Source organism: Bombus bifarius, unplaced genomic scaffold (assembly GCF_011952205.1).
Source record: "Bombus bifarius isolate JDL3187 unplaced genomic scaffold, Bbif_JDL3187 scf7180000008418, whole genome shotgun sequence".
In the NCBI taxonomy this organism is placed as follows: Eukaryota; Metazoa; Arthropoda; class Insecta; order Hymenoptera; family Apidae; genus Bombus; species Bombus bifarius.
Genome location: NW_022884650.1, coordinates 126,957 through 142,398, shown reverse-complemented (window position 1 = coordinate 142,398; position 15,442 = coordinate 126,957). Strand labels below are relative to the sequence as shown.

General features: G+C 32.0%; 1 protein-coding gene across 3 annotated transcripts in view; it reads right to left on the bottom strand.

Moving 5' to 3' along the window:
- Positions 1-15,442, bottom strand: part of LOC117212934 (forkhead box protein O) — a 296,038-nt gene that overhangs the window by 256,665 nt on the left and 23,931 nt on the right. The gene's annotated exons all lie outside the window — the stretch shown is intronic.

The window sequence follows — 15,442 nt, the reverse complement described above, 5'->3', positions numbered from 1 at the left end:
GTTCGGATAAGTGGCACTCTACTATGCTTCTCCATGTACGTGACTTTTCAGAAAAAGACTTTTCCTGTATTGAATGGATCATAAATTTCCTATAATATTACTTATTTATATATAATCCATAGCTTACCTTCACAAAAAATATTGTACAATTTATTCAACCAAATTTCCAAACGTCAGGAATTATTATAGTATTAGATACTATCCTGCTACAATAACTGCAATTGTTTCTGTAAAGAGATACACTATCATCCATAAGTACTTGGACACTTTCAAAGTATTCCAAATATATAAGCATGCTCCACAAATGACATTCTTTAATCTAATTTTATCTTCTGATCTTATACCAGGTAATCATATACTGTTAGTAGATATCGCAGAAAGTAATAGTTAATCCTTAATGAACATATGCATATCACCTGTGACAATATATTGTAACTTTATCGTATCGGATATATTAGGTTGTCCGGAAAGTTCGTTTCGATTTTTAAGGAATTTGCTCGACATGAAAGATCATATTGAAAAGTTTTTCCGAAAAACTTGAGAGGTTCTGAAAGGATGGAATATTGAAGTTACATGAAAAATGGAGAAAGGTTGTAGAACAACATGGTATCTATAGAATTCAATAAATGTATATCGAACGAAATGAAAATCGGAACGATCTTTGCTGGCGTCCTAATACATACAATTATATGCAAGACGATTTAGAAACTAAAAAACCTCAAGTATCGTATTGGATCATAATAGATTCATAGGTGGTGTAAACTGTGCAGATTATTATGGATCTATGTATCTTTATAGATCTTTTTTTATGCAAATTATTAAAATGGCGGCGAGATTTTTTTTAAAGAGGATGAGTTCCTATTTGTATATTTTATGTAAAGTGAAATTAAAGCAACATTAAATCGATAACTCGTATTCGACAAATTATTATATCATTAGTTGACATTGTATGGCAATTTTTATAAAGGGAAAACTTCGGAAAGGTATCAACCTCGAATAACGAAGATAGGTTAAACGAAAAACTGCATATCTTACAATCTCATGGGAAGTATAATAACTGTATAGTATGGTATCGGAAGTTACCTAGTATATTCAAAAATATCATACATTGACAACACATAAATAAACAATTAAAACAGAAACATCGAAATTGTGATGGAAAATATTATAATAAATGTTTTTTATGTTTGAAAGATATGTTTTCGTATCAAGTAATGGTAATGTAACACTTTTCACGCAAGTACCAAAAAAAGCAACGAACTAACGGCAAGTCATGTGTAAGGCACTGACGTTCCTTAAGAGTTAATGTTAATTAGCATAAATAAAAAAGTAACGATCAAATGCGAATGAAAATTAATTCTGTAAAGGCACCTGAGTTAAATAACTTTAAATGCAGCTGTTCAGTTTTGAGATGACACATTGAAGCAATTGGAATATATGCGTTTCTAGTCACATTCTAAAAGGATTTTTATGTAGATTTTATAAAATTCTAACTATTCGTTACAAATAAATTAATGGGATTCGAATAACCAAGTACCTATATGCATATATCATATAATTTCTTGTTTCGGTCAAAGTTGAGCAGGGTACTTAAAACTAGTTATTGCGAAGATTAATAATATAGAAATGTCCATTAAACACAGATATATTTCTGATAAATTACGTTATTCGTCCTTTATAGAAGAGCAATTTTAAAATTCAACATCTCAACCAATTCCACATCAAAAACTAGCTTTACACTTGATTTTGAGATAAAATACGTACGTGTTTGTGTCACTTTCTTCAACATTTAAAAATGAGCGTATTAATAACATTAATTATGAAGACTTTAGTATTAATCAAGATAGTATAACAACTAAGCTAATATCATTGATTTCTTACAAAATATCTTGGAATTTATTATTTATTTTTAAACGAGACGTTCAAATCTATCACATTATTCCTTTCTTCAACTATATCCTATTAAAATACTTTTTCTTTATATAAAAGTCAGAAAATCAACAAAAATGAGTTTATTATATTTTCCGTGTAATCTTCATACATCCACCTCTCGGCCGAATTGCATCAGGTGTCCAAATATTTATAGACAGTAGTATACAAAGTAGATATAAAATAATACGAGCTCCCTCCTAACTGAAAATAAAAGCATTCGGCTGATTCGCTCGGACTTTAATTCGAACTACAGTCATGATAATTAACGATACTCAAATGAGCGTGGCGATTTAATTAAGACCTCGGGGAAGCACGGCTTTTCGCGACCATCATCTTTACATAACAGTTTTGAAACAGAGTCACATCGTAGCGAATATCGGACCCCGCCTCTCTGCATCTGCATCTGAACGCTCTTAAAAAGTATAGAACGATTACGCAAGCCAGCGTCCATACGGTACGCCGCGCCGCTTTTATGAGCATAGCTACTAAGTTTAGAGTACGACGATATGCCTGTGCGCGGCGTTGCGCGCCGACGCTACTGCCACCACCGCCACCTTCTTCCCACGTTTCCGACACTTGTTGGATAACGAAACACGAAAGCCGTACGCGAGCGCGAATCAAGCCGAATCAAGCCGAATCGAGCCGAAAACGGCCGAGCATGCTCGTATAGCATTACGATTCCCAATTCTCACTGATTCTCGTACGGGAGTAGAGGCTACGAAAAGGGCGCGAAAGTGGCACCTCATTCGACTAGGAATCCCACGCGAAACATACGATAGACACAGTCACTGAAATGTACACGTACGACCGAAACACGCGTTAAGACGCTCTGTGTTATTGGTCAGACGTGTAATGGCTCACGAAAGTGTTCTAACACCTATAGACATTTGTTATGTATATATTATATTAAACATTTTGAAATTTCATTAGCTCTGTAAGGAGGCACGACTATCATAATTATATTGGTAAAATTTGGAACCAGTCTGGAAATGTGTATAGGTGATATAAGATATTTGTTACAAGCATATACATTATACATGCATCGAAGATATCACCATTAGGTACCCTTCCCTGCTTGAAGAACGTACGAGGGTGTAATTGTTACTTCCTGTGATGATGACAGTTTAAAGAACGTCTGTAATAGCTTTATTACAGTCTAGTTATTCAATGTTTTAAGTAAAACTTTAACATAAAGTTCAAATGAGAAATCTTGTACAATGGCTTATGACAGTATTTAAATATTTATAGGCTTTTCAGTTGTTAAACTTTTAAACTTGTGAACCTTTTAAACCTTTGTAAATATGTATGTACATTATGCGTGTTATACAAAACATTTTGAGACTTCATTGTAATGAGGTGTGACTAACATGATTGCATTAATAAAATTTGAATCGAATGCGAAAATATAAGTATATATGTATAAAAGTTGCAAGATATCTATAGCAAGCGTATACTTTGCAAAGATCACCAAAGTTTTTGAACAGTCAATTATTCTTTATATTGAGTCTTTCGGAAACAACGTAATGTTTTTGGATTCTCCTAAATTAATTTATACATTAAAAAATTGTCTATGTAGAATAGAGGATATATCTTTTATCTACCCAAATGTTAAATGTGTATTTCCAATAATTTTTAGAATACTTCTTTCAAATATATATTTATGTAAGAAAATCATAGGTAATATTCTAATTATTCCTAACGATTAATAATATTTCGATTTTTTTTTACAAATCTTCTTAATACTCAATATACGTGATTTACGGCAAATTCCATTTTGTGATGATGGGGTAATGTGATTGATAATTGAAAATTGATAAATTTACTCAATATCTTGTAACTGTCATACACGTTTTCATATCGGTTTCAAATTTTAGCAATATAATAACGATAATCGGTCTCATTACATTACTGATGGCATTTCAACAAGTTTCATATAACGGATATAATATATTCATAATAATTTTCTACGGTAAATATTCGAACACTTTCGGCGTTGAATAAATAGTTAAGCCAATCACAGGAAAAAAATTAGTATAAATATTGGAATGAGTTACGTATTTAGAGCGATGGTCAAGAATCAAAAGGTGGATTTGCTTTTCTTGTACCAACTGGAGAACACCTACGCTCTAAATGTATAACGACGTTTATACTTGGCGATCAGTATGCAATTTACCAAGAGAATCGTACAACCTGATGGATTGTTGTATCCTTCCAAGTTTTGACGTAGACATGTAATTCAAGAGCACCGAGAAATGCTATTCGAGTGGACGAGAATGCATACATGCGTACAGATAGTTCGCATCTAGAGATCAAATTCTTGCGTTTTGCAATTTAAATGCGAGAAGAGATGATTTTTTAGAATAGTATTACATCTTTCTTCGTGAAGATCTTTTTGATCTATAGTCTGCCCAACTAAACGAGGCAATAGATATAAATAAATCGTGATTATTGCGGCCACACATCTCGTTGGACAGACTATAGCAATTAATTTGCTAACTGTTATAGAAGGCTTGTTGAAGATTAGGTGTGTGTTAATATTTTACAACTTTAGTATACGTATGTATATGTTAACTTAATTAGTATATAGCATAATTTTTCAGAAACATGTTCTTGCTTAGTTGATATAGTTAATATAAAATAAATTTTTTAATCTAGTAGATTATATATACTTCTTTGGTTTTACTCTCAATTATAATTAATCTTATTAAACATTTCGTTAATATAACAATGTACAACATGAACAGAATATAACATGAATTATATACCTTATATTAACATCAAAATCTTTATTAAGTATAAAATAAAAGTAACATTTCATCGCTATAAATAATTATTATACTTTACCAAATGATATGATGTTACTCGGAAAATACAAACTATATAATACGCTCCAATAAATCTCCCATAATATGTATCCCGCAATAACCTACACTCTCGTATACCATTAGTTTCTGTTATTATCCCCCCTATTATCAATCCCAAAATACAAAGTTAAAAGAGATAGAAACACGCCGCTGTGACGAAAACGAAGAGCAAATGACATCAAGGATTTCCAAACGAGCATAATTATTAAACCGTAATGAGAAACGAACGCGTGTCATGCCCATTACAGAAGCATTTTCAAACGACGACACGACTCGCCTCCTGATAAACTCAACACGAAGCGAAAACATAGATGAACGGTTGAAAAGTTGAGCCTCGTGTAAAATTATTGTACGAATTAAATTCGCGGCACCGTTTTCTTTGACGTTTCCATGTTTCCGCGTGACAGTTTCTCCCGCAAAATTTTACTATAACTACGCTTCCGCGGATTTATTATACATATTATGTACAGTGAAACACGTGCCACTTATTTCTCGCATAAAACAAGCTGCTCGCCCTGAGGGTACCGAATACTAATTAGGATAAAAACCATTTGACGTGGAAAGTTCCTATGTTCATGGAAAACTCTGTCTCGTCATGATCGATATCAGCAACGTTGACAACCCGTACCTGCCATCCGCGGTTACGAAATACATATATACATAGTTGCCAAGTGGTTTTCTACAACTTTCAATTCTCCTACTAAATAACTTGAAACTCATTTATAGTCCATTATCCAGCGCAGTCCGAAATTTAAAAGAGCATTATGTAAAATGTATCAGTATATATCACAAAGCAATAACTTCATTCGTACCGTTCAATTTGACAGAAAGTAGAGTTCCGTAAAAACAGGATATCGTAATTGAGACAATTACACAACAGAAATTTAAGGATGAGAACGCCGTCGAATTGTTTAAACTCAAACTTTCATTTTTGACGTAAATATTAATAGGTTTATTATTTAATTGCAGATAAATACATTATTGAGCAAAAATTTCAAATTAATTGAATTTATATTCAGTTTTCTGGACATATTATCATTCATTCGAAATGCATGTTGTAGAAAAAGATATGGTAATTATATATGTAGAAAACTGCTGTCATCTTGCATTTCGATGATTTTTTTTAATGTTGTGGAAATCAACATTTTGAACAACTTTTTCCTTTGCATGTTGCCGCCAGACTCTTCCAGTTTTCCAAATACATTTGCAAAGAAATGTCGGTACCACTACGGTGAATTTTGTCTGTAATAGTACATCTATATGATATTGATTTGCCGGCCTCAATGACATCTAACCCAAACCTACATAAATCTACATAAACTATAAAGAAATGATAAGAATTAGATTTGAGTTAGGCCTCTTTTCCATTTGCTATTAGTCGCGCGACTACGAAGTCCATTGTCAAATATAGCACAATTTCCATTCGTGCTGCCGCGACGAAGGGTCGCGCGCGATTACGAACTCAAGGCGCAACTCACCATGACAGATCAGTCACATACGACTACAAAGTATATGGAATACATAAATGCTATACCTATATCCAGAACAATCACGCGCGACTGAACGTCATTTTGCTGCTAGAAATGTGACGATCCGTCACTGAAGACGTTTCACTATATAACACTATTAACTTATAATGCTATATAATATTATATAATGATACATAATAATAGTGCTATAATTAAACATAATATTATAATATATAATACCTTTAATATAAATGGTTAATACTTTAATCGGGAGAGATTTTCTACCCTGATACTACACGTATGTTGGTTATTAATATTTGACAAAAACTAAAAATTTAATTATTTTATATTCCTCAGCTTTTCCAAAAATATTTTTATCCAATACTAATAGTTTGTCCATATAAATAGATTACCAATATGGTTCCATTAAAAAGATTGAAGCTGACCTTTTTTCGACATCGCGCGCGACTGAGCCGCGATACTTGGCACGACTTGCAGCCGCACGACTAGTCGCAAGTGGAAAAGAGGCCTTAGGCGTTATTTTATCCGGCCGTCGTGAGGTGGCCGGAAACCAACTGCATACACAGCCACGGATGCACAATTATAGGCAGAATTAACTATAGTGGTACCGATAGCTTTTTGTAAATATCTCGGAATTAAGATCGAGCAGTGATTACATGCATAGAAAAAAATTGTCTAGGATCATGCCCCCGACAACATTTTAAAAAAGTCATCGAAATTTAGGATGGCAACGGCTTCCTAAATGATTATCCTTGAATTTTACGAAGGACATAATAATTCCAAACTATTAGACGATTGTATGTAGATATAAATATAGGTCATACTATCTTCTACTGCCACGCTATATACAACTTATATTACTTATATGCAATTTCAATCATAACAATTTTTATGATCTTTTCGTATCGGAACGAGGTGCCATTGTAGGATATAAATGTGAAGATAAAGGGTTATTAATCGATTACATACTTATACCATGCAGTGTCTTTCTACCGTAACTAGAACGTACCGTAACGTAGTTTCTAATTCTTCCAATTCCATAGTCAAGACTAGTTACGAAGGTCTCTTGCAATTAAAGATAAATCGTAGAACAAATCACTTAAATTCAAATGTTTGAACAACTTCATTTGCATACACTCATACGTTTCCAGACACTTTGCTGGATTTGTGCTAGCTATATGTGAATATTACTGCCTAAGATCATGAAGATAGTCTTCCTATCACCTTAGAGGAATCTTCTTCATATTGCATTAAAAACTAAAGAACCTAAAGATAAGGAGCTATTCATACACCAAAATAAATTCACAATTGCCAAACAAATATTGATACGCCGTTACGTTTACGTTATAATGTTTATTACTACTACCATTCGCCTAATTAATTAAGTATAAATACGTATAGCAAATTACGTATCATTTGATAGTATATGCTTGGTAGTACTTTTTAGTAATACTTTTATGTAATTACATTTTAAAAATGAAATGTATAACCTGATAAAAAACGCTTCATTAGAAAAAAGGGAGTATGTGCTAATACTTTTTGTAATCACCATAATTAAATTACATGCTATCAAAGATGAATTAAATTCTAGATAGTCTTGCACAGTTCTGTATACACAAGCTCTAGGAAAATTCCAAATAAAACTCAACTCCTTCTCTAAAAATAACGAACGCTTCTACATTGGTTTCCACTTATCTAAAAATTTGTTGTTTCCAACAACATCAAAAGCAAGTAAAAGAACGTTCCGTTTTCAAAGGAACAAAGATGCCTCAAAGAAAACACGCGTAAGTCGTCTACGGGTTCACGAAACGTATATGCGCCTTTGGACAGTTCGTCTTCGCATTCCCCTCCAACGAGCTCGTAGTTGACTTTGACCCCAAGCAAGCGAACTCGAGCGAGACGTAGGCGCGCGATCGGTGACAAGAGGAACGTATAATTATGTACAGACGAACTGATATATACACAGGCGACTACGTCGATCGGAGCGTGTATTTCCACGCGCATACGCGCCAGCAGCGCGCGAGCGAAGAAGCGAACGAGTCGGTGGAATTGCGACGACCGCGAAGCGTGAGTAGAGAGCTTGGTCGTGCCCCTCTCGTCGCACGCGACGATTGGTCCACTACTCTCTGTCTGTATCTACTGCGGTAGCACTCGACGTATTTACTACGCACCAGCGGAATAGAAGCGATGTACAGTCTTGACAAATAATCCGCAACTTGGCACCGGTGGATACGCATCTCCGGCGCGATGCGATTGTAATCGCGGATTGAGCCATTTATAGATCGGTCCACTGTGGATCGGAACATACTCCGATCTCAATGGAGGTAAACGATTGCAATCGCGAACTACACTATCGCTCAAAGGTATTCGAACATTTACGGTGGCTCACGAAAGTATTTGAATACTTAATAACAACTTTTATAAATATGTTTGCATTATCCAAAATAGTTTGAAATTTCATTATTATTGTAATGACATATGACTACCATAATTATATTTGTAACGAATTTGAAACGAATTTGAAACGAATTTGAAACGAATTTGAAAATACACATATATAGAAATTATAAGATATTCACAATTGCAAACATATGTATGTTGAGTTATTCCGAAATTGTATCAGCGAAATGTAGGAAAAATGTGAAATTATTGTATCATTATAGAATTAGAATGTATTGAATAGCTTCGCGATCACTCCCTGTATTCAACACTTGCTGATATTTAGTAGATATTCAATACTTTCCACTGCTCTTATATTCTTATATTCATTTTATTATAAATCTGTTATTTCGTTCACATCATACATGTATATGTCGAGCTGAAAATCATAGCACTGTAAGTCAAAATTTTGAACATTTCAATTTAGTATTTCAACTTTTACAAGCACCACTCCATTCGTTTTGCAGTTCACTGAATTGCGTTTTTATAATTTGAGAAAATATACTGAATTTTTTATTACGCAGATCGATATTTTATAAAGATAACAGTATTCTGATTTACACCATAATTATTTTGAGTCTTCAATATGTGTCTTTTAATGTAAAATATTGAACGGAATAAAATTTATTAGACTTTTCAAATAGATACAGGGTGGCAGAGGGTGAAAAAATGTGAAAAAATAAGTCAAAAATATAGAATAAAATTTTTCAATGTGACGCTTCGTTTTTGAGAAAATCGAGTTTCAAAATTTGCCAAGTATACCTTAGCTGGGCTACGTATCTACTAGGTATGTGTACACAATCAAGAGATTATTATACATAAGAAAATGAGAATGTAGAATAAAATTTTTCCGTTTCAAGAAAATAAAGTTTAAACATGTTTAATTAGGAACTGATCTAGTACATATACATTTCCAAATTTATTTTTTTTTCTCAAAACGAAGCATTTTATGAAGAAATTTTATTCTACATTTTTTACTTATTCTCAAAGATAGTTTAAACGCTTGTCGATTATTTACTCTTGTGCAATCCGGAAGTAGCCAAATTTAAGTATACTCGTGGAATCCTCAAAATTGATTTTCTCGAAATCAGAATCTCAGACGAAAACATGTTATATCAAATTCTTTTCTTATTTTATCACATAGAATCACTTCATCTCCGGCTGTACTACGATTACCGCTTCACCCTGTATAACGAATAGTTGTCCAATACTTATAACTTATAACCAAGTGTACAGTTCCATTTGTAAATATTAGGACATCTGATAATTCCATATGAAACGTGACAATTAATCTAAATTATTAAAGATATAATTGTTCTCTGATAATTTCCTAGTCATACAAGCGACCCAATATTTGTATATGTATTATACACACTAAAAATTTGCTTCATTTGTATATTGGCAAGAGTTGCAGTAATGTTTATAGTAAATTATAATTATGTTTTGTAACATAAATCCTGTTAACAAAAAATTGATAAGAAACTTCAAAAAATCCACTATAAAGAAGTGTCGAGGTTGATCAAAATATTGACCAAAGTAGTGAGCAAGAGATGTAATAGATATAGATGACAAAAAGCCGTATTTTATTATTAGGTTGTCCGAAAAGTGTCTTCCTTTTACAGACCCGTCTTTTACAACGATGCATCTTTATACATACAGGAAACGTAATCTGTCGAACTTTGTAATCTTTATCTTGATAGAACAAAATGGATCATACGTAATTCGATAAAATAATATAAAACGAAAAATGTTGTGCATCCATTATTTCCTTATAAAACGAAAGAAACTTTTCGGACGACCTAATATATCGAATTGATGAGATTACTATTGCAATAATAAATATATGGGTTATTTATAGTCAAACGTTTCAAAGAGGATGATAATTATAAAATGTCTGAATAATTTCTTGTTAATTTTTCAGGCTTATTTAAGTTTCCGTATGTTTCGTAAGACCTATTGGTAATATACGTTTTTGCAGAAATTCCAGAATGCTGATTTCAATAATTTAAAGAACGATCGAGACGACCTAGTTACTGATAACGATAAGTTACCATAGGGGAAGTATCTTCGACAGATGTTTGTTACCACAAGCTTATCAGATCGCGTAATAGATAATTAACATATTTATGTAGTAACACTCGTGATATATCGACGTAGAAACATATAATTGTATACATTTTCACAAAGTGCCTTATCGATGGTAATTTTTGTTCTTTTCTGTAATTAAGATTTTTATAATTGCGCTTTCGTAATTCTTCTTATTCCCGTCATCCCTTCTCTCTTCTGCTTTGAAGCGACGCCTGGTAGGATACCCAAGACATCCACACGAGAAATACGTATTTCCTACGTTTACATTATATCGAGAATAACGCAGATTTGCATAGCCTAGATAAGTGTTTAGTTACACATTATTATACCCTTATATATATTATAATATTGTATCCTTTTGACGCGATTACCTCACTTCATGACCGTTGACCGGGGAAATCTCGAAATGTTTGAGATAATCGTTAAATATCGGCTCATTTGTTAAACATGATGAAATTCATCCATATGGCTGATTCGCAATATTCCTCTGCAATTATTTTCATAAATTAGAGACTGTCATTTTTCGTAGAATAGCTATATGACAATAACACTCGAACAATTTTCAGATATTGTATAGAAAAGGTGCTAATATGGTATATTATTATCTTTTGCAGGCGATTCTTCAGAAATTAATGAACTAATTAACTAAAACTATATATGTATTGCTTTAATCTAATACTCGTTTTTTTCTTTGTTATGTCTAAATAACTGAAAATCTTCAGCGAAATAAAAAATAACTGAGAAAAGAAAGGTAATATTATTTGCAAAACTTACTAATATATGCATGTATGAATATAATAATATTTCTTTCCACATTCGTTTTGAGCTCATAATGCATCCGATTGACATAAAATCCATATCTCATAAAAGTGAATAAAATATGTTAACAATAACCTTTCTAATACTCTTAACTCATCGTCTTCCTCTGAGAGAACGGAATTATTCAGAAAGACTGTTGTGTCTGAATGAAATGAAAATTCTTTTTGATACTGAATTCCATATTACTTTCATTCAGGATTCCAAATTATCATCAAACCTAGCTTTTATTTCTACTTACTATATGTATTTATATTCAATATTTATAGTTAAATAAGTTCATGCATTTTATTATTATCACAATATTGCCATATACCACAACTGCTGCCTAATATTAAATATTTAGAAACGACTAATATTCGGAGAAATTAAGAAAGCCTTTGAAGGTGATGTAAATATCTGAAATTATGACACGGAACTAAGTATGCTTGAAATTTATTTGCTTTCACTTTTATTTCGTTATGTGTTTAAATTGCATATAATTGTACAATATATGTCCCTTAAAATATATACTCTTTTTATTATGAATATTTGCAGGGTTCTGTACATATTACTATCTTCTCCTATAGCATCGAGTATTATTTTCGCAATATTTATATATTATGATGAGAAGCTTAAAGAAAAAAGAATTCGTATAGTTCGCCGATAGAAAAACAATATTATTTACGACAAAATATATATAATTACATATACAAAATACATATCATTCATCGCATAATGAATTCGACAGGCATTGAATTAAGATAGCGAGCATAGTTGTAATTGATTGAATAAATGTTTATCAGACCATTATAAATTATTATATCTTCTAACAAACAAGATCGCGGTATGATAAGAGTAACCGCGCACAGGCACTGAAATTTCAACGTGTTACGATATTTGTACAGTTGCTTCACCACATAATATGCAAAATATGGGCGACCGATTGCCGTCGGTGACGTGTCTTCTGCATTTCTTCGAAATCGTTGAACCTTGCTGCAGTTCGAACTTTTTACGTTCCAACCTAGGTTTCGTTTCATGCGGGGAAAAAGATATTTATTGTTTCACCCTCATAAAATTAATGGTACAGTTGTACCAAGACATAATTTAAGAAAATAACTGGATTGTTATAACTTTTTTGACATCACCGAAACTTATTAGGATTTGAGATTCCATTATAAATAGAACTGCATATGCCATTTAAAAAAATACGATTAATTATATTTACTATACCTTTCAAAGTATCTTTTCATATTTTGGATGTATTATAGCGTGTACTGTTTTATATATTAATATTATTCTTAAATCGCCCATCGCCTCGTAAGAAGATTAAGAAAAATAAACCAATAACTATTCTTCCTCAAATTTAATGAATTACATTTTTCTGCAACTTTTCTACAAATAGAAAATTTTTAATAGAGAAATATTATTCGATCGGAAATTTGCCCAAATAACGCAGCTACATTAATTTCCCTTTTTGTCTACGCGAAGTTGCCTTGCAAATATCATCGATAATAAACGCGAAAACTTGAACGATAATACGTCAACGAAATCGGTTTGTTAATCTTGTTTATATGCGACAGTATTTTTGTTTGACGAACGAACCTCCATGCACTTGAGTTAATACGCACGCCAGAGGGGAGCAAGAAATGTTTTTAACGAGGTTTAGACAGATAAAAGCAGTATCGGCTAGCTACGCGTACACGTTTTATTCAAACATACGCAAACATGGCAGGAGTTCGTCCGATTCCCAGTTTCACGAATCTTCCATCCGTTGCGATAAGAACGTTTTGATAGACAAAATACTCGTGCTCGGGTGACTTTCTTTATTTCTTAAATTCGACCTAACGCCTGGCCTGATTCCTCTTCATCACTATGGACGATAATTTCAAATCAGACGCACAGCGATTAAAACAAAAAAAAGAAACGAAGAGATAAAGTTATATTATAAACACTATAACCTTACAGAACGTGTGTGACGTATATTTTTGACAAAATAGTATGAAAATTGTAGTTACGCATATCGTGGATGCTCGTGTATAAAGTAAAGTTAATTATGATGAGCAATCGAGATGATATTTTTAATACCTTTCCTATATGCAATTTTGTAAAACAAACGAAATGCATATTAAGATAAGATAGGTTTAAGATTTCGTATTCTTGTTCATATTATATATGTAATAAACCGTCGTCGTTTTTCTTTGAGAAGAATTATCTATTTCATACTCGCTCAATTTTGCTGAAGATAACAGAACAGAAAATAGTTTTTTTTATATACGTATATTAAATATTCAAAAACAGTACTAATTAAGTCGACCCAAACTACAATTTCTGTATTTTATTCTGCAATACTACACAAATTTAGATTGTAACTTGATCTATATTTTCTCACATGCATACTTTATTATGAACGAAATACATATATAATTTATTCAATAAATTTTTTTATTAACTAACATTTACATACGTATATCTAAAAACCTAGATTATGATGCAATCATGGAATGGACAAAATTAAGCTAACAAATAACAACATATGGAATATATACTATATTTGAACGCTTCAGATTCTTCTTTACACTTGAGTAAATTATGTCAAAAAATATATTGTCCATAGCGTAGATAGTTTGCATGAAATTGAATGTTGATTTTATACTCTTACGTTTTATGATTTTTTTTTTTTTTTAATAATGATCGAAGGTAAGGTTTCGTCTTCAATTCGTAATACTATAGTAAAATTGGCCACTTTGTACAAAATATGCAAAATTTGCATATGATATCAATATGTTCGCTGTTACAATGAACTCAAAGAGAACATCATCTAAAATTATGTTTTGTTCCTCATACATCATATGTTGTTTCTTGTATAACATACTTTTATTAAGTCAATAACTTAATGAGATTAATTTTTTTAACCAGGCATGTCAGTTATATATTGATTTATTTCGCAGCTTAGATTAATTTTCAAGCGTCACATGCGCATAATATGCAACGCTAGTAACGAAGATGTTTATATTGTTTTTGAAAGTAATGTTACTAAGGAAGCTATTACTTGTGAATTTTTTTAATTTTCTTTTAGTCATAGCTAGTCTTCTAGTCATCAGCTTTAAAAAATAAACCTGTGAACATTTTATGAAGTGCAAAGCAACGATGTTCTTAAAGAATAGTATTACATAAACATTATATCTGCATAACAAAAGAGTATTATAAGTCTAATGATATACTACTTTGATTAAAAAACTTACTTTGATGAAAGTAAAAGCCTAATTTTATTATTTTAAATTTAAAAAAATTGATACAATTTTATATATTACCTAATTATATTATATGTTTATTTACCTAACGGCTTGTCTGAGTTTCTTCAAAATTCTGTAAGTGATCAGCTTGCAATTGTATACTATTAATTATATTGCGTATAATTACTACGGTATACAAAACCTAAGAAATGAAAAAGCATTTTACGAAGCGGTATATTTTTTACATTCACTCAACAGTTAATGAAGATCGATATAAATCAAGACGTCTTCTATCACAGAGGAATCATTGTAATGTGGATTATATGTTTTCACGTTAAGAATATTTAGGTATTATAGCTGTACCTCTTCGAGTATGCAGAACGTCTCACAGAAACGCTCATCAGGTTCGTATATCATTCACGTGTAATTCTAGTAGATGGCAAGTCCTGCACAGTGTCATTCTACTACGTATGCCAAGTAGCGTAGTGTTACGTGGTCTCCTAGAAGAGTTTCCAATCTTTTCCTACGAACAATACTTCATTACAGTATGCTCAGTGCCACTGAGGTCTATCTTTGACAGATGCTAATCCTTTTCCTC